This window comes from Ochotona princeps, chromosome 9 (assembly GCF_030435755.1).
Source record: "Ochotona princeps isolate mOchPri1 chromosome 9, mOchPri1.hap1, whole genome shotgun sequence".
Taxonomy (NCBI): Eukaryota; Metazoa; Chordata; class Mammalia; order Lagomorpha; family Ochotonidae; genus Ochotona; species Ochotona princeps.
The window spans coordinates 79,704,554-79,730,441 of record NC_080840.1 but is presented as its reverse complement, the minus strand read 5'-3'; the positions used below and the strand labels follow the sequence as shown (position 1 = coordinate 79,730,441).

Genomic DNA, 25,888 nt, shown 5'->3' with positions numbered 1-25,888 from the left:
TGTGGGGGAGTCAGCCCCCCTGAATGAGGGAGCTCCTAGTGTGGCAGGAAATTCACCCTGTTCCTCCCCCATGAACCCTCTCCCACCACTGTCTCCTCAGTCTCCCAGCTACTCGCCTACCGTCCCGAGATGTCCCCGTCAGGACACCAACCAGAGGCAGTTCTGCCTTGAGGAGAGCCCAGGCTCAGTGGGAGCAGTAGACTTGGCCCTCGTGTCTTCCATGGAGGAGACTGGGGTTCCATCTGAATGTTCTTCTGAGGGCTTACCAGAGCTTGACTCCACGGTCTTCACCCCACCTGAATCCCCTCACAATCCTTCCTTGCATCCCAGCATCCACTTCACAGTTCCAGAATCCCCCATGAGAATTCCCACATCTGCCGCCATGTCTCTAATGGCTTCACGCCACCCATCATTGTCACCAACACAACCAAGCACATCTATACAAAATTTTCCCTCTTCCGCCACCTCCTCCCCAAGGACAACCAATTCTGCAGTGCCATCCGGTAGCCATAACGTGGCACCTAGCTACTCCCCAACTATGACCACACCCCTTCAGCCTGAGTCAGACAACCCACGCCATAGGATTCCTGCCAACTCAGGGAACTTAAGATCTCCCAGCCCCATGTGCCTCACTCTCTCTTCCATCTCGTCTTGCTCCTTGTTTAGCAGTTGTGTCATTGTGGGGGAGTCAGCCCCCCTGAATGAGGGAGCTCCTAGTGTGGCAGGAAATTCACCCTGTTCCTCCCCCATGAGCCCTCTCCCACCACTGTCTCCTCAGTCTCCCAGCTACTCGCCTACCGTCCCGAGATGTCCCCGTCAGGACCCGAACCAGAGGCAGTTCTGCCTTGAGGAGAGGCCAGGCTCAGTGGGAGCAGTAGACTTGGCCCTCATGTCTTCCATGGAGGAGGCTGGGGTTCCATCTGAATGTTCTTCTGAGGGCACACAGGAGACTGACTCTACAGTCTTCACCCCACCTGAATCCCCTCAGTATTCCCCCTTGGTTCCCAGCAACCCCTTCACTGTGCGAGCATCCTCCACAGAGAGCCACACATGTGTCACCATTTCCCCGATGGCTTCACACCACCCATCATTGTCACCAACACGACCATACCCATCGATACATCATTCTTCCGCTTCTGGCACCTCCTTCCCTAGGACACCCAATTCTGCAGTGTCATTCCCAGGGCCATACTCTGAGTCCTCAGGGGTCTCCACCATCTACCACATGCTCACCCTTCCCTCAACGTGCAGCCCAACCTCTACCCGAGGGGAATTTCCCAGCTCCCAAGAGCAGCTGTGCAACAACTTGGATAATCTGAGCAACATCACACATGACTCACTTGGGGATGCCCAGACCAACCGAGGGTTCCCCATCCAGTCTCCCATCCCCTCAACCCAACCCCACAGATTGTCTCCCGTGGCTCCTAGCTACCCCCCTACTATGACCTCACCCCTTCAGCCTGAGTCAGACAACCCATGCCATAGGATTTCTGCCAACTCAGGGAACTTAAGATCTCCCAGCCCCATGTGCCTCACTCTCTCTTCCATCTCGTCTTGCTCCTTGTTTAGCAGTTGTATCATTGTGGGGGAGTCAGCCCCCCTGAATGAGGGAGCTCCTAGTGTGGCAGGAAATTCACCCTGTTCCTCCCCCATGAACCCTCTCCCACCACTGTCTCCTCAGTCTCCCAGCTACTCGCCTACCGTCCCGAGATGTCCCCGTCAGGACACCAACCAGAGGCAGTTTTGCCTTGAGGAGAGGCCAGGCTCAGTGGGAGCAGTAGACTTGGCCCTCATGTCTTCCATGGAGGAGGCTGGGGTTCCATCTGAATGTTCTTCTGAGGGCACACAGGAGACTGACTCTACAGTCTTCACCCCACCTGAATCCCCTCAGTATTCCCCCTTGGTTCCCAGCAACCCCTTCACTGTGCGAGCATCCTCCACAGAGAGCCACACATGTGTCACCATTTCCCCGATGGCTTCACACCACCCATCATTGTCACCAACATGACCATACCCATCGATACATCATTCTTCCGCTTCTGGCACCTCCTTCCCTAGGACACCCAATTCTGCAGTGTCATTCCCAGGGCCATACTCTGAGTCCTCAGGGGTCTCCACCATCTACCACATGCTCACCCTTCCCTCAACGTGCAGCCCAACCTCTACCCGAGGGGAATTTCCCAGCTCCCAAGAGCAGCTGTGCAACAACTTGGATAATCTGAGCAACATCACACATGACTCACTTGGGGATGCCCAGACCAACCGAGGGTTCCCCATCCAGTCTCCCATCCCCTCAACCCAACCCCACAGATTGTCTCCCGTGGCTCCTAGCTACCCCCCTACTATGACCACACCCCTTCAGCCTGAGTCAGACAACCCATGCCATAGGATTTCTGCCAACTCAGGGAACTTAAGATCTCCCAGCCCCATGTGCCTCACTCTCTCTTCCATCTCGTCTTGCTCCTTGTTTAGCAGTTGTATCATTGTGGGGGAGTCAGCCCCCCTGAATGAGGGAGCTCCTAGTGTGGCAGGAAATTCACCCTGTTCCTCCCACATGAACCCTCTCCCACCACTGTCTCCTCAGTCTCCCAGCTACTCGCCTAACGTCCTGAGATGTCCCCGTCAGGACACCAACCAGAGGCAGTTCTGCCTTGAGGAGAGGCCAGGCTCAGTGGGAGCAGTAGACTTGGCCCTCATGTCTTCCATGGAGGAGGCTGGGGTTCCATCTGAATGTTCTTCTGAGGGCACACAGGAGACTGACTCTACAGTCTTCACCCCACCTGAATCCCCTCAGTATTCCCCCTTGGTTCCCAGCAACCCCTTCACTGTGCGAGCATCCTCCACAGAGAGTCACACATGTGTCACCATTTCCCCGATGGCTTCACACCACCCATCATTGTCACCAACACGACCATACCCATCGATACATCATTCTTCCGCTTCTGGCACCTCCTTCCCTAGGACACCCAATTCTGCAGTGTCATTCCCAGGGCCATACTCTGAGTCCTCAGGGGTCTCCACCATCTACCACATGCTCACCCTTCCCTCAACGTGCAGCCCAACCTCTACCCGAGGGGAATTTCCCAGCTCCCAAGAGCAGCTGTGCAACAACTTGGATAATCTGAGCAACATCACACATGACTCACTTGGGGATGCCCAGACCAACCGAGGGTTCCCCATCCAGTCTCCCATCCCCTCAACCCAACCCCACAGATTGTCTCCCGTGGCACCTAGCTACCCCCCTACTATGACCACACCCCTTCAGCCTGAGCCAGACAACCCATGCCATAGGATTTCTGCCAACTCAGGGAACTTAAGATCTCCCAGCCCCATGTGCCTCACTCTCTCTTCCATCTCGTCTTGCTCCTTGTTTAGCAGTTGTATCATTGTGGGGGAGTCAGCCCCCCTGAATGAGGGAGCTCCTAGTGTGGCAGGAAATTCACCCTGTTCCTCCCCCATGAACCCTCTCCCACCACTGTCTCCTCAGTCTCCCAGCTACTCGCCTAACGTCCTGAGATGTCCCCGTCAGGACCCCAACCAGAGGCAGTTCTGCCTTGAGGAGAGGCCAGGCTCAGTGGGAGCAGTAGACTTGGCCCTCATGTCTTCCATGGAGGAGACTGGGGTTCCATCTCAATGTTCTTCTGAAGGCACACTAGAGCCTCACTCCCTAGTGTTTACTTCTGCCTCCTCTGACTATGCCCCTTTGTGTTCCAGTGCCCCATCTTCATTTGAACCCCGATGTTTCTCTCCTTTTGCCCCTGGTCCATCACTGCCATCCGTCCTTCTATCTCCCATTTCACACTGCTCTTCCCCAAGTGACTGTATGGTTGAGGAGAAGTTTGCTCTCCTGTCTCAGGAACCTACTCTTTTCTCAGACTTTTCAGATGGTTCTTCCACCATCCCCACTATCCCAGCACTCCCAAACCTTAATCCCCTTGCTGTTTCAACTAGCTATGCCCCAACAATCCACGGATTTCCACCTGAGTCAGACCACCAGTTTTACGGATCTGCTTTTGAGTCATGGCCTTCAAGATCTCCCTGTCCTGTGTCTCTCAGTGTCTCTTCTATCTCGTCCTCTTCATTGCCCACCAACATGACAGCTGAGGGGGAGTCAGCCCTCCAGACTCAGGGAATTTCTGGTGTTTCCAGAGCTTCACAATGTTCCTCTCCCCCAACTGTCATCACATCACACCCATCTCTCCGTCTTTCCTCCATCTCCTCTTGCACTTCCCCCACTTGCCCCACAATTCTGGGTGAGTCAGCTCTGCTGAACTCAAGGAGACTCAGTTCTGCAGGAATTTTAGGCGCCTCCTCCCCATTGTCTGCGCTCACATCTACAGTCTCAGATAATCTTCCATGTCCCTTAGCAACTCTCCAAGTGACCCCATGTGGACCATGGCTTCCAACCTCCAGGCACAGGCTGCACTCTCCTCTCCTCATTTCCCAAGGGAGACTGCCCACCCGACAGGGCTGATACCCGCACCCCTGCAGGCCACTCTCACTTGCTTTGCCACATCCACTCCTTCTTACCCCAGAGTCCCTGGAGACTCTGCCATGCCCCACCTTGATGCTCAGATTCATCCATCTCATGGATTGCTTCCTGAGAGAGCCACACACACCCACAACCCCAGTCCCAGTCTTGCCTGCAACAGAGACCATTTCAGTGGTTGCCCTCACACTCACAGCTGCCCTTCCACTTGCTACTGTCATGGGGTGGCTCGCAGAAGAGGTGCTGGTAACAGACAGCTTCATCACCCTGGCCGCTATGCTCCTTGAGCACCCAGGGTCATCTCCCTAGCTAATGGCTGCCAGTGCCCATGCAGCCAGCAAGCCCCAGTTTCCTTCATGCCTGCAGGCTACCCTGCCAGTGTCATGGCTGGCTTTATCCTCTTTGGCTGGCACTGACACTGAAGGAGGAGCTCCAGCAGAAGATCTCTGCTTGAGAAAGGTGATCCTTTCCCCACTTATCATACTTCTTTCATTTACATGATGTATCTTTCCTTTCTGGCTTCAGCAGAAATGACAGGTTTCACAACATTCCCATCCTGTTCTTGCTGTCATTGGGCAAGACTCTATTGGGTCCTGTGGTGTGATCATGTTAAGTTCTGGTTTGAATTACACCTGTGCCAGGTGACTAGTACTCTTGGGGTTCTCATGGATGATTTTTGTGTAAATGGATGAGGAAGTCTGTGCATTGGTTTTCTCTGTACAGACTGATACCGTCTTGCAGTTTTTGTCTTTTATGGTTTGAATATGTTAGATTCATTGAGTTTATGATGCTAAACCCACTTTGAAATTGGAGGTTATATCCTAGATGGTCTTGTTTTACCTCTGCATGCTGTACAGAGGAGCGCTACACACTGATTACAATTTGGAAGTCCTGATTGCCAGCAGTGCAGAGGAGCTCATGCTGAAAGACCTCTCAACCCCAAACTACAGAAACATGTGGTGTATATGTTGGCATGATTACAGAGAAAGATACCCATCCCTTTCTAAGGTCTGGCGATCTAAGTATCCATCTTGAAATTCCTTCAGAGTAGAATGAGTTTTTCATCTCAGAATCAAGGAGAAATGATGGAATAAGGACAACTTGCAAATTTGTTTTCTGAAGAATTAAGTGAGAACTTAAGAATTTAACTTTTGCATATGAACAGCCTAGGAAAACTGACCAAAGTGTCCGATGTTTTCTACAGATTTTAAGACTTGAGTACATGTATGAGAAACACATATCTTATATTTATGCATTTGAATGATATATGCACGAAGAGTAAAAAATGATAAATCAACATGGTTATATTTTCAGTTATGAATTTTATCAAGCAAATGTAGAAGCTAGATTGGATTTGATATTGAATGTGTAGCACCAGAGTATATTGTTTCCCCAGTAAACTAGAGCACAAATGTGTCAATGACCTAAAAACATTTTGATTTCTTCCTACCATATGTCCAAAATAGCCTATATGTCACATGAATTACAAACAAATTGAGCTATGTAGCAGTTTTAACTTATGAGTGCTCTTTTTTCAGCCAATTAGAACGTGTTCTTTCAATAAATTTTATCTTGTAGAAACACAGTAAGCATGCATACAATACACATGATATGACAGAACAAGTAATTTTTGTAGTATATTTTTAAGTCTTTAGTTCTTTTGCTAATGTTTTAAAATGACCGCCGGTTGACACTGATTTTATTAATGTGAATTAGCCCTATTTAAGTTGTTGTGCGTTTTGAAGGAGAGTACAAAACTGTAATTCACAAACACTTTAAGCAGCCATGACTGAAGCATAAACTCATAAACCAACAACAGGAGGGAAGCGTTGACTCCATAGAGCGTTTTGAACGCAGCTGTAGGCTTTTAAAGCCACTTGCAGTTTTTTACCTCAGGGCCTTTTTTTTTTTTTTTTTTTTTTTTAAGGCAATAACTAAAACTGATAGCAATGCATGATTGTCAGACTTTTTGACATTTGGACATTTGTATCAGAATATTTCATATTAGTATAAGTTAAAATGTGCCCCCCACCTGGCATCTGGGCAGTACCTTTGATATAATCCCAACTGCCTCTTTGTGAAGTTTCTCAACAGGCTGGGAAATACAGCCTTGGGTTGTATTTGGCCTTGTTTTACAACTTTTATTGAAGTTTGATTGCAAACTTTGTGATTTTTTTCTGACTAGCTTGTATAATATTTTTAGTTGTCTTAAACTGAATAGAATTATTTTGAAAATATTCAGTTATTTGAAAGAGAGAGATTTCTCCCATAGGTTGGTTCACTCTTCAGAGCTACTCTTAGCCGGGCGCAGGGGTATTAGGGACCCATGGGTTGGATCGTGCCTGGCTGCCTCCCAGAGGACACATTAGCAGGAAGCTAGAATTAGACCTGCACCAGGAGCACACCCAGTTCCTCTGATTTGGATGCACATATCAAAGAGCACTGTAACTTCTGCGCCAAATGCCTACCATTGCTCCTACCCTCACATTAGCCAAATGCATACATGTTTGTCATGCTATTGGTAGTGACTTTTCCATGCAATGAATGTGCTTGCCTTTTGCCAGTCAGGGCATTGTATTTCTCTTCTTTTCTTTTCTTTTTTAAGATTTATTTATTTTTATTACAAAGTCGGATATACACAGAGTAGAAGTAGACAGAGAGGAGGATCTTCCATCCGATGATTCACTTCCCAAGTGGCCTTGGGTGCAGGGTCCCAAAGCTTTGGGCCATCCTTGAGTGCTTTCCCAGGCCACAAGCAGGGAGCTGGATGGGATGTGGAGCTGCCGGGATTAGAACTGGTGCCCATAGGGGATCCTGGCATGTTCAAGGCAAGGATTTTAGCCGCTAGGCCACGCCACCGGGCCCGTGCATTGTATTTCTTTAAAGGTGATCTGTCAGCTTTTGAATTTGTTTTGTTTTGTTTTGTTTTGTTTTTTCTTTTTTTTTTTCTTTAATATTCATTTATTCATTAATTACATTGTATTACATGACACAATTTCATAGGTACTGGGATTTCCCCCCCCCTTCACCCCAAACCCTTCCCCCATCATGAATTCCTTCACCTTGATGCATAACCACAGCTCAAGTTCCGTTGAGATTCCCTAATTAAAAGCTTACACCATACAGAGTCCAGCATCCCACTTGTCCAGTTCAAGTTCAACGGCCTCTTAGGGAGGCCCTCTCAGGTTTGTAGGCAGAGCCAGCAGAGCGTCACCTCAATCAGTTAGAAGCTCCAACATATCATCAGCAACAGTCCAGGTATGATGAGGCTGGTGCAGAGTCCACTGATTGACATAGTCCATCTTAGGGTTTCCCCTTGTCCAGTTTTCTGCTGCAAGCATAAAGCTGAGGTGGTTGATTCATCTACTCCATTTTCCATCTTTTTTTGATTAATGCTTTGATTCCTCCATTTTGTTCAGGGGAATCCCCCTAAAAAAAAACTTTGAGGCATTCCCAGTCCAGGCTCCTACATGTACAACTAGTAAGCACAGTGAATTTGTTTTGTAAATGCAGTCTTTATCTGCACTTCTGGAAAATACTTACATTTATCTTGCTTTTTTCTGAGTTGTTCTCTACTATGTTTAAACCGTCATGTCCATTTAATACATTTGATTGATTGTTTTGGTGATTTCATTTTTTTTCTAAAACATAATGTTTGCAAAAATTGTCCTACATTTCAGTACTTTTATTTGAAATATCATATTTATTTAAAGCTTTATTCATAGCAAATTAGTGGGTTTTGGCTATCCAACAAAAAAGGGCCTAGATAAAGCATAAAAGATTGTCTTTTTTCATTATTATTTTTGATGATATTGACAGAGTTGATCAGGGTGGAAAGGATCAACTGTTATGGGAAAGTGGATGATACCATTGTTTCTAGATTTTCTTTTTCTTCTTGTTGCATCTGGCAGCAGAGAGCAGACCAAGGGAGAAGCCACACCCAGCCTCCCAAATGCCCCAGAACCCAGGGATGGGTAGCAGCCACCGTATGTCAACCAAAGGTCCCTGATGTGGTGTGATGTTCTAGGCAAACATCCCTTCATACCTTGTCTCAAAAATGCCCTAGGTAAAACCAACTCATCCATGCCACATGCAAAAGAACTTTTTGAACTCAAGTCTCACATCAATAATGAAGCAAAGCATATTTCTTTTCTTAAAATATATTTTTCTTTGATTTTTAGATTATATAGTACAGTTTCATATAGACTGTGATTATCCTCTGCCAAACTCCCACCTCCCAACAGATTTCCCCCATTTTACTACAATGGTGTAGTCCTTCAGAAGGAATCATAACTCTTTTTTTTTTTTTTTGCATTATGTGACAGTTTCATAGGCTCTGGGGTTCCCCCCCACCCCTCCCCAAGGAATCATAATTCTATCAGTCTCTTATTTAAGTGCACCCCGACATTGTTGGTACAGGCAATGTCAGACAGCCCAGCATCTCATTGTCTACACATGTCCAACAGTTTCGTTAGGAATCCATCTCTCGTCTGGAAGCAGGGATGCATGGTTACTCAGGGGCATGTTTTTTTCATGGCGCTATTATTTGTTGTTGTTGTTGTTGTGGCTGGTGTTCTAGCTCATAGCAATTGTTGACTTGTTTCATGACTTCTCAATTATGGGAATGTATAGTGATGGAGTACTGCACTCTACCATATCCAGATGTGGGGATATAATGCAAAGTAAATTTCAACCCATGATTTCCGGTTGGTTGTGGCTGTATTGCTTAGGCTCCTCCCATGGTGTTTTTGGTAGATAGGTTGGGTGTTTCTCAGTTCAGATCCTTTCACGTGTAGTCTCGTCGACTGTCAGGGTAAGGTCACAGCTCTTCTGCAGCTCAGTATTTGCTAAGTGAGTGCTTTATAATAGTGTTCAAACAGTTGTTTTCAGAAGGTATCACCTTTTTTTAAACTTTCTGAAAAATGATGAAAATCTCAGTTTGGAAACATTTTATTGAGACATTGATTAAAAGTTATGAAAATGATCCCTTCATTTAAATACGTTAACATACCACAAAGCAGCCTCTTACAAACTCCAGAGATCTGTGCGTGTGTTCCCTAATATTTAGATCTCATCAGAGCTTGCTAAACATGACCCCAGCAATCTGAAATAGTCATCAAGGACTTTTATTTTAGAAAAAGGCAGCTCTGGACTGAAATACAATTCAAAAAAAAACAATACTGAATTAGGTATTTGTGGAAGCACTATGTTTGCTTCAGTAAACATAAAAGAAATAGCAGCACTTGGTCAAGTTAGTTTTCAATTTTAGAAAACTAACACTTTAACAATATTCTTTACACCCTACCATGCTGCTGAGTGTAATAATATTCATACTATCGGGCCCGGCGTTGTGGCCTAGCGGCTAAAGTCCTCGCCTTGAAAGCCCCGGGGTCCCATATGGGTGTCCGTTCTAATCCCGGCAGCTCCACTTCCTATCCAGCTCCCTGCTTGTGGCCTGGGAAAGCAGTTGAAGACGGCCCAATGCATTGGGACACTGCACCCGCGTGGGAGACTCGGAAGAGGTTCCAGGTTCCCAGCTTCGGATCGGCGCACATCGGCCCATTGCGCCTAACTTGGGGAGTGAATCATCGGACGGAAGATCTTCTTCTGTCTCTCCTCCTCTGTGTATTCTGACTGTAATAAAATGAATAAATCTTTTTAAAAAAATTCATACTATCACCCATGGGCCAAGCTCCTTTTCCCACTTCCCCACCAGCACCAGAGTCTGGAACCAGGGGACTGGCCCGCCCCTCCCCGACTCCTGCTCCTGCCTTATCTCTGTCCTGCCCTGCTGTTTTAACCTTTTTTTTTTCCCAGGGAGGTGTGTTAGGGGGGTAAAGTAATGAACATCTCTAAAGGAGGGGAAAAGAGAGGAGCAAAAAGCCTGAGGGAAAAAAAAATCCTAACTTAGAACGAGTTCACAGCAATAAGCATTTTTTTAAATGATTTTTTTTTTTTTACTTTTATTGGAAAGTCAGATATACAGAGAGGAGGAGAGACAGGAAGATATTCCATCTGATGATTCACTCCCCAAGTGACTGCAGTGGCAACAGCCGGTGCTGTACCAATCTGAAGCCAGGAGCCAGGAACCTCCCCCAGCTCTCCCACGTGGGTACAGCGTCCCAAATCTTTGGGCCATTCTCCACTACCTTCTCAGGCCACAAATAGAAACCTTGATGGGAAATGAAGCTGCTGGAATTAGAACTGGCGCACATACGGGATCCTGGCACATTCAGGGCAAGGACCTTAGCTGCTAGGCCATGCTCCCTGGACCAGCAATAAGCTTTTTCTCTCAAAATTTTGAATTGACCTGGGTTAACGTAACATTTCAGTTACTAATTTCAAGCAAGGATTACATTGCTGAGCTTGGTCCCAAAATGTGTGTGTGTGTGTATGTGTGTATGTGTGTGTGTGTGTGTGTGTTTGTGTGGTGCCACACAGAGTGTGTCTCAACATTTATCTTGTGAAAAAGTTTGAAATTGTCATCATGTGTTTTTTTATTATTTATTATTTTTAATTCATTAATTACATTGTATTATGTGACACAGTTTCATAGGCACGTGGGTTCTCCCCACCCCTCCCCAAACCCTCCCACCATGGTGGATTCCTCCACCTTGTTGCATAACCACAGTTCAAGTTCAGTTGAGATTCCCCCATTGCAAGCTTATACCAAACATAGAGTCCAGCATCTTATTGTCCAGTCAAGTTCAACAGCTTCTTAGGGAGACCCTCTCTGGTCTGAAGACAGAGCCAGCAGAGTATCATCCCGATCAATTAAAAGCTCCAACATACCATCAGCAAAAATTTACATCATTATGGAATTAATTGACATAATAATGAGTAACCAATATGTTAAAAGTAAATGCAAGTTCTTAACCACCTTCTGTGACCACCTCATTGACATTTCAATTTTAATTTATACACAACATATAACATACATAACATGTTATACATAACATCATATCATCTTAAATTAAGGCAAACATGTGGTATTTAACCTTTTGGGATTGGTTCATTTCCCTTAGCATTATGGTTTCCAGTTTGGCCCATTTGGCCACAAAGAACTGCATTTTGTTTTTTTTTTTAATAGCTGAGTAGTATTCCATGGAGTAGATGAACCATAGCTTTCTTATCCAATCCTCTGTTGATGTGCATTTTGGCTGCTTCCATGTTTTTGCAATTACTGATTGTGCTGCTATGAACATAGGAGTGCATGTTGGTTTCTCATGAAACAAGTGTTCTGGATATATTACTAGGAGTGCTATTATCTGTGTTATTATCTGTGTTTTTTGATCAAAACATGTTTTTGATCTTGTTAATTAACTTTTAGAGTTCTTGTTGAGCGTTCTTTCCTTGTTTCAAATATACAGCTGACTTCACATGTTTGGTAAATGTTTTTAGAGTTATTATTTGACAGTTTTCACTTGACAATGTTATGTGATTAATCTGGTGTTTCCAACCCCTTTCTTCACCCCTCCTCTTGTCTCTCTCTCTGACACTGAGGACTCAGAGTGCACAGTTTGATCTCCAGACCTTAACAGTGTGGCTAACTTATTTCCTCATGGACATCACCTTAAAACTGTCAGGATGTGTCCATGACTACAAATTTCTAGCTCAGTGCATTTAAGAATTTAGGGATAGAATTGAACATCCCCTGGGCCGACACCCCAAGGCTGCCTCTGTGACCCACTTCAACCAGGGCCCAGGGGAAGAGTAGTGAGCTAGACAACAGGAGGCCTGTTCATGTGGCCTTATCCAGTAACCTGTTCTCAGGGAGACCCAGCAAGGCCAGTCCACACTCAAGTCGCACCTGCTTGCAACTTGGGAGGCCAGAATACTGGGCAACCAGCTACCAATCATAGAAGTGGCTTTCAAAGCATCTTGTCAGCTCTGCCAAGAGCCATGCCACTAGGAATGAGACTTTCCTGGGGGGTCAAAAAAACCCCGGGTCAGGACCATGGTTGGCCACCAGCTAGAAAGCCCTTCACTCTGCCCAGCCCCCAAAGTGTTCATTGCCACGGAGAAACAGGCTACAGTCAACAGCATCACAGGTAAAGCTGTATATTCCATCCAGAGTCACCATCTGTTCTGTATCAGCCTCTCTTTCAAGGCCAGCTCTCCTCTCTGTCCAGCCAGGTAACGGGAGTCAACGGGAGGTCTCCCCATGGAGTTTCACACTTCCTTTATGTCGTCTCTTCCAGCACCCCACATGAAGAGATAGATGGTCCTGAGCCTCTCACATGCCTAACCAACTTCAGAATTTTCCTGGGTGCATCTAGATTTAAAACTCGAGTGCACATGTGTGTGAGAAATCAGAATCAGTGTTTGCTAGCTCTTTCTGTAGCCTTGAACGTCACTGTCAACTGGAACCCTGGCCTTACCATAGGCCCTTACTTTGCTCCTGCTAAGCTCAGAAAGACCAAAACAATCACCCTAGCTCTTGCTGGCAGCCAGAGTCCCCAAGAGCAGGAGGAGAAAAAGAGCATAGGACCAACAGCAGGCTAGTTTATCTCCACTAGAATACAGTCAGAAACGTTTCTCTTTCCTACAACCATATATGTTATTTTGTTGCTTCTTTCTATATCTTGTTTCTTTCTTAAAGACTTATTGGACAGTCTTCACCAGTCATTCACACATGTTGCAGCCCAAGTCTCCCCACTAAGATCATACAACAAAAGACTGGGATGTTGGGGCTGAGTACAAGTGACCGTAGCTCCCTGCCAAAGCCAAATAGACACTCCATCCAAAGACGATGGGAATGCAGAGTCTGCTCTGAAGGTCAACACTTGCCACAATGATCCATCTGCCTGCACAGAGGCACCGTGAAAAGCTCCTCAAGACCCACCCTCAGACACTCCATATTCCAGTGAGCTTCAGGAGGAACTCCAGCCATCCTTTCAAAGGGACTTTTGATGAGTAACCCCTCCCTTCACTCTTGTGTCACCACTCAATGTCTAGCCAAACCATTAATCAGTTTGTTTTGCAGGGCTAACAACCTCCCATTCTTCCCCCACCAAACTGAAACCACCACCAAGAGAACACCATGCCCAAACTCGGCTTGAAGAATCAAATGGGAGAAATGTCCTCGACTCCTACTGGTCTCCAGTCACCTGACCACAGTCTTTGTGGACTGTGGATGGCAGCTCAATGTGGGGCCCTGACAGTTGCTGCTATTTTTCATTGAATACCTGGACATCACTCTGACCCAATCACCACCACTCAATCCAGCCTCCTTTCTGCCATCTCCTAAGGAGCCACTCACTACACACTCCTGTCTCAAATTACTGATTTTTATTGGTCTCCTAGGGACAGCCTACAGGATAAACTTCTCCCATCACCTGATCTCACACTCTTTGTGGATGGCAGTTCAGTGTGAAGGCCTGATGAACATCACTGTGTGACCTATGTGACAGTGACCTTGGACTCCATGCTTGAAGTACAGTGTCTCTCCCGAGGAACACCTCCCCAAAAGACTAAACTCTATGCACTGATTTGGGCATTAACATTAGCTCAGGGAAAACGAGTCAATATCTACACTAACTCCAAGCATGCTTTTCTCATTGCTCACTCACACTCAGCTATCTGGCAGGAGAGAGGATTCCTCCCCACCAAGGGTAATCCTATTGTTAATGCCTCTTTGATGTACAGATTTTCCCAAGTTCTCTGTCTCCAAACACAAGAGATAATTCTTCACTGCCGGGGACACCAGTCTTCAATGTACCCAGTGACACAAGGCAACAAGAAGGCTGACCAAACTGCGAGGCATCAGGGAAATCAAACAGCAAGTGCCCCCATAATCTTCCTTTCTACCTCCCTTAAGCCTACCTATTCTCAACAGGAACGACAGGACCTGCTCACTTCCGGTGCCCAGGAACATCAGAGGGCTGGATCTTCAAGAGCAACAAGATAGTACTATCTTCTCATGCTGCCCTGCCCCTCCTCACTGATATCCACAATTCTCTGCATGTGGGGCCTGACTCCTTACCGGTTTCTTACCCCATTATTCTCGTGCCCTAATATGCATTGACTTCTCAAACTGATCCATGCTTCATGCCCAACTTGCTCCATATTCTCCTCACAGGGAGCACCTAAACCAAGGGCACCCACTCAAAAACTTAGAGGTAATCAACCTGGGGAGGACTGGTAAATAGATTTCACCCATATACTGACACAGAAGAAACTCATTACCCTAATTAAAAACATGACTCCTTTTCCGGTTGGGTAGCAGCATTTCCAATGGCCAAAGAGACATCAGCAATGGTGACAGAAACCCTACTTAACAACATCATTCCCAGAATTGGTTTGTCTCTGTCCATCCAGTGTGCCAATGGGCCTGCTTTCATCTCACAGGTCACCCAACAGGTGTCAGAGGCCATACCCATCACCTGGAGCTCAGATCCTCATGGGTGGATTGATCCCCCGGGGCTCTAATATACATCAGGGTCAGCCCTAACAAGCCCCTTGGATGGAGCCCATTTGAGTTGATGTATGGCTGACCCTTCCTGGTCACCCACCAGCTCCCTGCAAAGTCTCCTCTCTTGGCTAACAGTTTCCCTTCTCTGACTCTGATTCTCAAGCTTCTCTGAGAACATGCAGACCTGTGTCTCCCGTGTCCTGACCCGAATGTGTCAGTGGACCCGGATGCCCTTCCTCTCCAACCCAGAGACTCAGTTCTACTCAAGACTCTTCTCCCAGACTCACTTCAGCCACGGTGGACTGGGCCTCACATGGTGATCCTTACCATGCACACTGCGGCCAAACTTCTTGGTCACACCTCCTGGTGCCATTGTTCCCATCTAAAACCTTTCCAAACCTCTACCTCATCTCAGTGGAAGGTGCAACAGACAGGGTCTGCCACACTCACCTTTCAATGCCAAAGTGCCTCTCCTGCCTCTGACCCTATTCCTAATAATTCTCTACTTCACGTTAACCAAACAGACAAAATAATTCGCATAATTCAAGCAGCAACTTCAGTCTCAACATCGGCGATACACACTAATGTCATGCCTTTTTCAAATACTCGTTCTGCTAGTAATTATATGTCTCTTATGAACTATTCCCCTTGTTTTCCAAGGTTCTTTCAGAAGAAAATTCATAAAGCCCCAGGGATGCCTTCAACTAGATGCTGCTCCACCCCTACACTCTGGTGGCCCTGGAGCCTCTTCCAGACCTCACACAGAGACAACGACCCCCTTCAGCAGGAAGCAGCCAGATCAACTTGTTCTCCCTCTTTCTTATAACCAACAGACTGGAATGATGGCTACCAAGGTGGACAGAGATGGGAGAAGTTTGCCTCCAACCAAACTAGGAATGAATGGTGGAATTCTGGCAGGCCCCTCAGGCACTGAGACCACCGTTGCACCAATGAGGGACACAGACCCATATTCCCCCACCAATAAGGCCTAGGAGACCTCCATTTCAGCTTCCATCTGAAGGAGTGTTTAAAAGGGCCCCTTCCCCGTCTCTTCCATGCTCTTGTTCCTCTGTAGCCCACACCTTCCTGTCTGTCCTTTCTGCTGCATGCGGAAGGGAAGCCCGTGAAATAAAGGCCATCTAAATTCTTTTCGTATATTTGGCTAAGTTATTCTTTCCCTGGTGGTCAGCAAATCTAACATTTGGCAAGCGGCTAATCCAACAAGAGTTGATGCATGGATACACTCAACTGAAATCTTTAGCATTAGTATTTTTTTTAAGATTTATTCATTTTATTACAGCCAGATATACACAGAGGAGGAGAGACAGAGAGGAAGATCTTCCGTCCGATGATTCACTCCCCAAGTGAGCCGCAATGGGCCGATGCGCGCCGATCCGAAGCCAGGAACCTGGAACCTCTTCCAGGTCTCCCACATGGGTGCAGGATCCCAATGCATTGGGCCATCCTCAACTGCTTTCCCAGGCCACAAGCAGTGAGCTGGATGGGAAGTGGAGCTGCCGGGATTAGAATGGGCACCCATATGGGACCCCGGGGCTTTCAAGGCGAGGACTTTAGCCACTAGGCCACACCGCTGGGCCCTAGCATTAATATTTTTAAGATTTATTTTTTTTTTATTGCAAAGTCAGATATACAGAGAGAGGAGAGACAGAGAGGAAGATCTTCCGTCCGTGGATCACTCCAACAGTGACCGCAACATCCAGTGCTGCTTGGATCTGAAGTCAGGATTCCTCCAGGTCTCCCGCATGGGTGCAGTGTTCCAAGGCTTGGGACCATCCTTGACTGCTTTCCCAGGTCCGAAGCAGTGAGCTGAAAGGGTAGTGAAGCTGCCCGTGTTAGAACCGGTGCCCATAAGGAATCCTGGAACATTCAAGGCGAGGACTTTAGCAGCTAGGCCATCGCACTTGGGCCAGCATTATTCTTCGTATAAATAGTTTTGTAATATCCAATAAAACCATGTTTTTCCTACATGAGCTAAATATTTTGTTAGAGGGATAACAAAATCACTAAAATGAGAGCTATTGTTACATTAACTTAAGGAAATTCATTTATTTAACTGGTTAGGATTTTGACTTTAGTAACTGCATGCAATTTGTCAGTAGGCTTGTGAGTTTTATAGGTTACACTGACAGTTCAACATTATAGGACTAGCACTAGTTCTTCCATGAATTTCAAATTTATGTTTGGCAAGCAACAGGAAACTAATCCATGTACAGTGTTGATTCTGAAATAGATTTCAGACATGGTGTATTTTCCGAATTTAGTAGCATTCATGTGGAAGTCACTTTTATTGAAAATAGAGTCCAGCTGCTAGGCCTGACAGCTCAGATAGCTCGGCCTTGTGTGGGGAGGGGATGTGGTGGCCTGCGGGATATGTTAGGGGCTGGGAAGAACAGGACACCAGCTTGGCCTCGGGGAGAAAGGGGTGTTGGAGGCCATGCTCTGGGAGGGGCTGGGGAGGAGTGCCAGCCTCAGATCCAGCCCAGGTGTGAGAGGCCTGTGGCACCAGGGCGCCTTGGCAGCGGCCGGTACGGAGCAGTGCTTCTCACCTTCCCAGAAGGTTTGTCAGTCAGGTCACAGCAGCAGGGACAGGGGCTGGTGGGGGGACTTTGAGAAAACAGTTAAGAACACCTCTCCAGGGACACTGGTCAGCAGATCCTGCTTCTGACTCTACAAGGCGTGCCAGATTGGCTGGGAGGAAAGACTCCATTTCAAGAACTCTGGACTTTCAGGTGGCCTGCGCCTTCCAAGGACCCGGCTTTCCTTGTCTGTGGCTCAGTTTGGGGAGGACACATATAAGGGTCCACAGCTCACCTGGAGGGGACCAACTTTAGGACGCCTTTCTGCCTCCCCATGGCACCACCTGGATTCTCACACCCAGGCCTGGAGCCTGGAGCCTCCTGCTCCCCCAGCAGACACCAAATCCCCAATTTTGGGACTCCAGGAGCCGGAGGGTGCTGGCAGCCCTGGAGCCCCGGTCTGTGCAGGGCTGCCCCAGGAAAAAATGAAGCAGCCCATGAACGCCTTCATGGTGTGGAGCTCCGCTCAGCGCTGACAGATGACACATGCTGTTGGGACAACTGGTTGATAGCCTATAGAAACAAAAAGACCCACATCTCTCACCATATACTAAGATCAAATCTAAATGGATAAAAGATCTAAACCTGCATCCAGAAACCTTCAAACTTTTGGAAGAAAATGTTGGAAACACACTGCATCACTTAGGGGTAGGCCCTCACTTCCTAAAAAAGACTCCAAAAGCAGTAGAAATTGAGACCAAAATAAACAAATGGGACCTCATCAAACTAAGAAGCTTCTGCACAGCAAAGGAAACAATCAATAAAGTAAAAAAAGCAACCCACAGAACGGGAGAAGATCTTCGCGCACGACATAGGTGATGGAGGACTAATCTCCAGAATATACAAAGAATTACAAAACAGCCAAAACACCAAAATAAACAAGCCACTCAAGAAATGGGCACGGGAAATGGGCAGACATTTCACAAAGGAACAATCCCAAATGGCAAATAAACATATGAAAAAATGCTCAAGCTCCCTGGCAATAAGAGAAATCCAAATTAAAACATCAATGAGATACCACCTAATGCCAGTAAGGGTGGCCCACATGAAAAACACCAACAACACTTGCTGGCGAGGTTGCAGGGAAAAAGGAACCCTACTCCACTGCTGGTGGGGCTGCAGATTGGTACAGCCTCTATGGCAATCAGTATGGAGATATTCAAACAACTCAAACTCGACATACCGTATGACCCAGCTATAGCACTCCTAGGAATATATCCAGAACACTTGTTTCATGAGAAACCAACATGCACTCCTATGTTCATAGCAGCACAATCAGTAATTGCAAAAACATGGAAACAGCCAAAATGCCCATCAACAGAGGATTGGATAAGAAAGCTATGGTTCATCTACTCCATGGAATACTACTCAGCTATTAAAAAAAACAAAATGCAGTTCTTTGTGGCCAAATGGGCCAAACTGGAAACCATAATGCTAAGGGAAATGAACCAATCCCAAAAGGTTAAATACCACATGTTTGCCTTAATTTAATATGATATGATGTTAAGCATATCATGTTATGTTATGGATATTATGTCATTTGTAATATATAAACTAAAATTGAACTGTGAATGGGGGGTCACAGAAAGTGGTTAAGAAATCGCATTTATTTTTAGCATGTTGACTGCTCAGTATTATGTCAATTCAATCCATAATGATGTTAATTGTTGCAGATGGTATATTAGTGCTTTTATTTGACCGGGAAGATGCTCTGCTGACTCTGCCCTCAGACCAGAGAGGGTCTACCCAATAAGTAGTTGGACTTGTCTGGACTATGGGATTTTGGACTCTATGCTTGGCAAATTCTTGCAGGGAGGGAACTTCAACTAAACTTGAACTATGGTTATGCAGCGGGGTGGAGGAACCCACCATGGGGGGAGGGGGGGGAGAATCCCAGATTCTATGTAATTGCAACACAATGTAATTAATGAATAAATTTAATAAAAAAAATAAATAAAGAATCATATCATCAAAAAAAAAAAAAAAAAAAAAAAAAGAACCCCATGATGCACACTCAGAGATCTCCAAGCGCCTGGGCGTGCAGTGGAAGTTGCTGGGCAAGGACAAGAAGCGGCCCTTTGTGGAGGACGCCAAGTGGCTCCGCGCCCAGCACCTGCACGACTACAAGTACCGACCTCTGCGCAAGACCAAGAACACCGGCGGAAACGGCGGCCAGCCCTGGGAACCAAGTTTCGTGACCACCCTAGTGAGCAGGGGTGTTGGGTACCAACCCCCCAACTACTCAGCCTATCTGCCAGGTCACTACAGCTCCTCCCACTACAAAGCCGAGGAGCCCCTGCCCTGCTCCGTCCCTCAGAGCGACCCAGAGCAGCTCAGAGCAGAGCTGCTGCCTTCCTACAAGCCCTGCCCATCCCCTGCCTCCCCCGCTCCCTACAGCTCCCCGCTGCCAGGTGCTCCCCTGCCCCTTACCCACCTCTGACCCACATGGATGTGAATCTAACAATAGGACCGCCCCCCGCCCCCCACACCTGTTTCTATAAAGCAGTCTTGAATCAGCCAAAAAAAAAAAAAATAGAGTCCAGACATTTGGGGTTTCTTCCATGATCTCTAATCTTATGATACAAATCTTTTAACAAGCTGATACTAGGACTCTATCGTCATAAAAACAACTGAACTGTTGTCAGTTTTCCTGCTCCGTTAGGAATAGTGTATCTGACAGTATGAAATTGTATGTGTGTGGAACAAAGCCATTCATTTCGAGATGACTGCTAGAGTTTAGACTGTCATGAGAATAGTTGGCTTGCAAAGGTTGCTGATAATTTGTCAAAAAACGTTTTGTGTATTTATTTCCATAGAGAATTGCATATTTTGGTGCTCAATCGCTCCAGCCAGCAGAGCCAGTACCGTGGACAGGGAGAGGGTCTGGGGATGAAGCACCCACAGGAGACCAGTGATGGTAGAAGTCTCTGTCAAGTCTCCCTTCACTGCTCCTTGCCCTCTCCTTATTTACTCTCCTCTCCACATCTTCATTTAGCAGGAGATTGGATACAAATGAGTCCAATTAGTCTAGGTGTTTTGAGCCACAAGCCCAGTTCCTGTTGCTGCCCAGCTTAATGAGCGCTAATTAACTCCTTAGCCCACAACACTCAATAGATCCTAAAATACCTGCTTAACAGTCAGAGCTTCTCATTCAGCAAATGCCAATACACTTACTTAGTTTGCTTACTTGTTGCTATAATTACATCCTTTTTTTGTCAAACTTGTTCATGTTTCATTCTCAAGTTGGGAGCTAGAAATGCTATAGTAAACTATATATTGTTCTAATTCTCCCTGATAGCAATTGTTTCAGCACCTGTTTCATTCTTTCAAAAATCTGTTTTGGATCCTGTTCTCATATCTGGACTAGTGTTGTATTTTACAGCCACTTCCTTTATCACGGCCATTTACTTCATATTTATGTTTGATATTTGTTATCTGCTATAAATATAGCAATAAATAGTCCATTTGTATAGATTGAGATTATTATTTACTATATTGATACAGAAATTAAGCACAAAGCAAAACATACATAAGAATCGTTTGGTATATTTAAAATCTTTAAGTTCAGGATCAAGGTCAAGGAAATTTTAACCAAAAGCAGGCACAAGAAAAAATGATTATGTCACAAAATTATCAATGTTGATATTTCTGATGTTATGGCCTAAGTAATTGCTATTATTCTCAATATACTTATAATCAATAAACTATTTTATAATCAAAATCAGAACTTAAACTTTGGAAATGTTGGATCACCACCTGTAACCTTTACCAACAGGTGTTTGTTGAGCTGAATGCCTTTCTTTAGGGGAAGCAGGAATGAAGGCTGTGGTTCAACTGTGTCTCTGAAGAACCCCAGAATCACAGGCAATTAAAGCAAAAATAAACCAATGTGATTGCCTGAAGCTCAGGAGCTTCTGCACTGTAATGGAAACCTTCCACAACGTGAAGGGGACAACAAGAGCGAGAGATACATTGAATTATTATGTGACTGCAGCTCAACACCAGAAATCAACACCACCAAATGTGCCCAACTGGAAACCATAATGCTAAGGGAAATGAGCCAATCCAAAAGGTTAGATACCACATGTTTGCCTTAATTTAAGATGATATGATGTTGTGTATAACATGTTATGTTATGTTATGTATGTTATATGTTGTGCATAAACTAAAATGGAAATGTCAATGAGGTGGTCACAGAAGGTGGTTAAGAACTCGCATTTATTTTTAACATGTCGGTTACTCAATATTATGTCAATTAATTCCATAATGATGTAAATTTTGCTGATGGTATGTTGGAGCTTTTAATTGATTGGGATGATACTCTGCTGGCTCCGCCTTCAGACCAGAGAGGGTCTCCCTAAGAAGCCGTTGAACTTGACTGACAATAAGATGCTGGACTCTATGTTTGGTATATGCTTGCAATGAGGGAATCTCAACTGAACTTGAACTGTGGTTATGCAAAAAGGTGGAGGAATCCACCATGCGGGAGGGCTTGGGGAGGGTGTGGGGGTAGAATCCCAGTACCTATGAAACTGTGTCACATAATATCATGTAATTAAGGAATAAATTTTAAAAAATACTAAATAATTGTTCTCCCCCCCAAAATGAACAACACAGTTAAGAAATGGTTAAAGGACAAAAACGGGCAATTTTCAAAGGATGAAATAGAAATGGGCTAAAGGCAATTAAAAATGCCATCAGAAAAATGCAAATAAAAACCACAGTGATAATTTTAAATCACTCCAGAATTGCTCCCACGTGAAAATCAAACACCAACTAATGCTAATGAGGATGTGTGGGAAAAGCTACCCCGCCCACTGCCTGTGTGATGCAAATCTGTGCAACCATTTTGGAAGACAATTTAGAGATCTCTTACAGATCTGAAAACAGACCTAAAGACTCAGCCACCACACTCCTGAAATTTACCCAAGACAAGAGAAATCCACATACAAATTACTGGACATGTTTATTGCAGCTCATTTCACATCAGAAAGCTGGAGAATCAACCCAGTTTCACCCAGGGATGACTAGATAAAGCAAATGTGGTCTATATAATCTTTGAAATATGATACACATTCATAAAAAGCATGAGACACTATCTTTTGTGACCAAAAGATGAAAATGGAAACCATCATGCTTAGTGAAACAAGCAAATCACAAAATGACCAATATCAGCTGTGTTCCCTGACCTGTGGTAGATAAACGCAGAATACAAAAAATACACAAAACACAGCGTTCTGTGTGAGCAAATGGGCATTTTGAGATTTGATTTTCACAATGTTCTTCATTCTTGAGAAATGCTTTCTCTCTCTCTCTATTTGTTGAATGCTTTACCTAATGGTGCTTCAAGCCTAGAAATCAGAAGGGAAATGAAGTATTTTATTGTGAAAGTTTTTAAATAATGAGAGGAGCATGGTGGGAACATGGGCAGGAGGAGAGGAAGGGAAGAAAATATCATTTGCTTCTAAATTTGGATTGTTAAATGCACCAATGATGTTCACCTTACAAAAATAGAATCTAAACAAGAAGAGCAAAGCCGTGAATGAAGCAGCAGAGTAAACTCCATGTGAGAACTTGAGCAGAGAGCAGTGCGTAGAAGCAGGTGTGTGAAGGCAGTGTAACCTCTGTGCTAAAGATGAACACGCTGCCATGATGCACATGTCAACACTAATATAAAATAGAGTTAGTAAAAACAAAAAAAAATGAAGTACATGTCTGTATCAGGATTGTTGCAAATGCAGTTTTGTAAAGATTTATTTTAAGTAACATAATGTAACAGACAATATATTTCATTTCTTTTAAATGTAAACAGCTATATCATGGTTTTCACAATTCAGGATATGTCAGTATTCCATGTGAATGCACCACACTTTTTTTTATTAATTATTTTGCATTATGTTGCAGTTTCATAGGCTCTGGGAATTCTCCCCCCCCCCATGCCCCTCCCCCCTGGTGGCTTCCTCCACCTTGATGCAGTATTACAGTTCAAATTCAATCAAGATTCTTTCCTTGCAAACATTTACCAAGTATAAAGTCCAGCTATTTATTGTCCAGATGGGTTGAACAGTCTCTTGGGGAGACCATTTCTGGTCCGTTGTTAGAGCTGGCAGAATATCATCCCATTCAACCAAGAGTTCCGACATAACATCAACAGCAATTTGCAACATTATGGAATTGACATGGTTGTGAGTAACCAGTGTGTTACCAAAAAAAAAAAAAAAAAAAAGAAAGAAAGAAAGTTCTTAACCACAACCTAAGATTAGCCCATTGACATTTCAGTTTTAGTTTTATATACAGAACTGACTGCTATATACCTTAAAATGGCTATAAGGTACCATTCAGCTGTCTCGTGTCTATTGCATTTTAGTATTTAGCCATTTGTTGTTTTGAAGTATAATTTTGCTGATCTTGGCAGATTTTAGGGTAATCTAGACTGGCTTATAACTCTAACAAGATATTTGTCGACAATTAACGTGCTGAACATTTTTTTGTTTGTTTGTTTTTGGGGGGGTGTGCAGGGAAATCCCCAACACCATGGTGAGGAGTGACTAATCTTTGTGTCCCACCCAGCATGAGCCAATCCACGCCAGCTCTTTCCTGTCAGATTCCAGGCTCTACTTTTTGTTGTTTGTCTGTAGAATATTCTTTAGTACTTTTAAGTTTGTGCTATCATGAAAGATAGTATTGGATTTTTAGTTACATAGCTGTAGGAGAAAATACTCTACGTTAAAACTTCCCACTTCAACAATGCTCAATTTTCCAAACTGCTTGCCTTTAATTGTATCTTCATGGTAATTGTTATGGGGTGCAGCAGCCAGTGATAGCCCCCATCCATTGACAATGGGCAAATGAAATTTGGCTGGGTCCCCTATCCTCTATCCTAAAGGTGGGTCCTAACAGCAATGGAATGCTAATTCCATCCTCAACCACTTCCCCCACATCCTAAATGAGCCATGTTACTGGAAGTTCAATTAGTCTAGGTGTTTTTAGCTACAAGCCCAGTTCCTGTTCCTGTCCATCCTAAGGAGCACTAATCAAGTCTTTAGCCCACAACACTTAGGTATTCGCTCCTGCCCACCTGTGACTCATCTATCAACTGAGAGGCGATGGTATTGTGTGGTTGTGTAACCACTCCCCTCACAAGCCCCTTTAAAAGGCCTATGAAGCAGGGGCACTCACTCTCTTTCTGGCCAGGTGCTTCCATTACTCTGGCACCTCGACTCTTGGCTGACCCAGGACAGGTAATCCCCTGAGCATGATCCCTTGTACTGCTTAGAATAGGCAATGGTTATAATAATGTTGTTTCTGGTCTGTGTACTATCTGGAGTTCCAGGAGGGGTGAGCCCTAGCAGTAGTAGAATGTGGGCAGAGAAGCCAGGGAAAAGTGAATGTCTGCAGCTTTGTGATTGTGTCCAGGTTCTTTGTGAGTGTGTCCAGGTTATTTGTTGCATGTCTCTTAGGATGACATATATTGTTGGGGAAGCTGGGACATAGGTTTTCAGCTTAATGATTGGACTTGAGCATAATGACCATTTGTTCCTTTTAGGATCATGATTGGGTGGATTATGACTGGGTGGATTGCTGTATGCACTTGTGATTTGCTATTGTGCTCTGTTGTCTTCAAGCTTGATTCATAAAAACTCCTTAACAAACCTTAGACATATCTGGTGTGATCTATTCGCACCCTGCAACAGTAATGTGTATGTGTTCTAATTTCTCCAAATTCTCAGTAAGTATAGGAAGGTCTATTTCTTTGATTTTTTTCCATTTGTATACGAGAACGAAACTAGATACTTCCACAGCAAAGAGAAATTAGAAGAATATGCCAACACAAAACCAACTCTACAAAATCTCCTTAGAAATGCGCTACTCCCAGAGAAAAAGGAAGCAAGCCGTAAGCAAGGATGGCAATCAGGGAGATCTCAATAAAGTCCATCCACGGAAACGACAATCAATTACCAACAACCTCAAAAACACAGGCATATGTCACGGCATAATTATAATTTCTCAATATTAACCCTCAACACAAATGGCTTAAATTCATCACTGAAAATGCACCGATTAGCAGACTGGGTTAAAAATCAGGACCCAACTATATGCTGCTTGCAAGAAACGCATCTAACCAGAAGAAACTTCAGGAAACTCAAAGTGAAAGGATGGAAACGAATATTCCATGCCAATGGATGAGAAAAAAAGGCTGGCGTGGCAGTCCTATTCTCAGATGATACGGACTTCAAAGTAACAAACGTCAAAAAGGACAGGGAAGGGCGCTACATCTTCTTGAAAGGGAGGATCCAACAAGAACCAATCGCAATTCTTAACATATATGCTCCTAGCCCGGATGCACCCAGCTACGTGAAACAACTACTTTTGGACTTAAAGGGAGAC

At 45.0% G+C, this 25,888-nt stretch overlaps 1 protein-coding gene and 1 pseudogene across 1 annotated transcript in view; both read left to right on the top strand.

Moving 5' to 3' along the window:
* Window positions 1-25,888, top strand: part of LOC131481127 (zinc finger protein 570-like) — a gene marked incomplete at its 3' end in the record, with an annotated part of 533,548 nt that overhangs the window by 144,892 nt on the left and 362,768 nt on the right. The gene's annotated exons all lie outside the window — the stretch shown is intronic.
* LOC131481180 (protein SOX-15-like) lies at window positions 12,447-19,940 on the top strand (annotated as a pseudogene).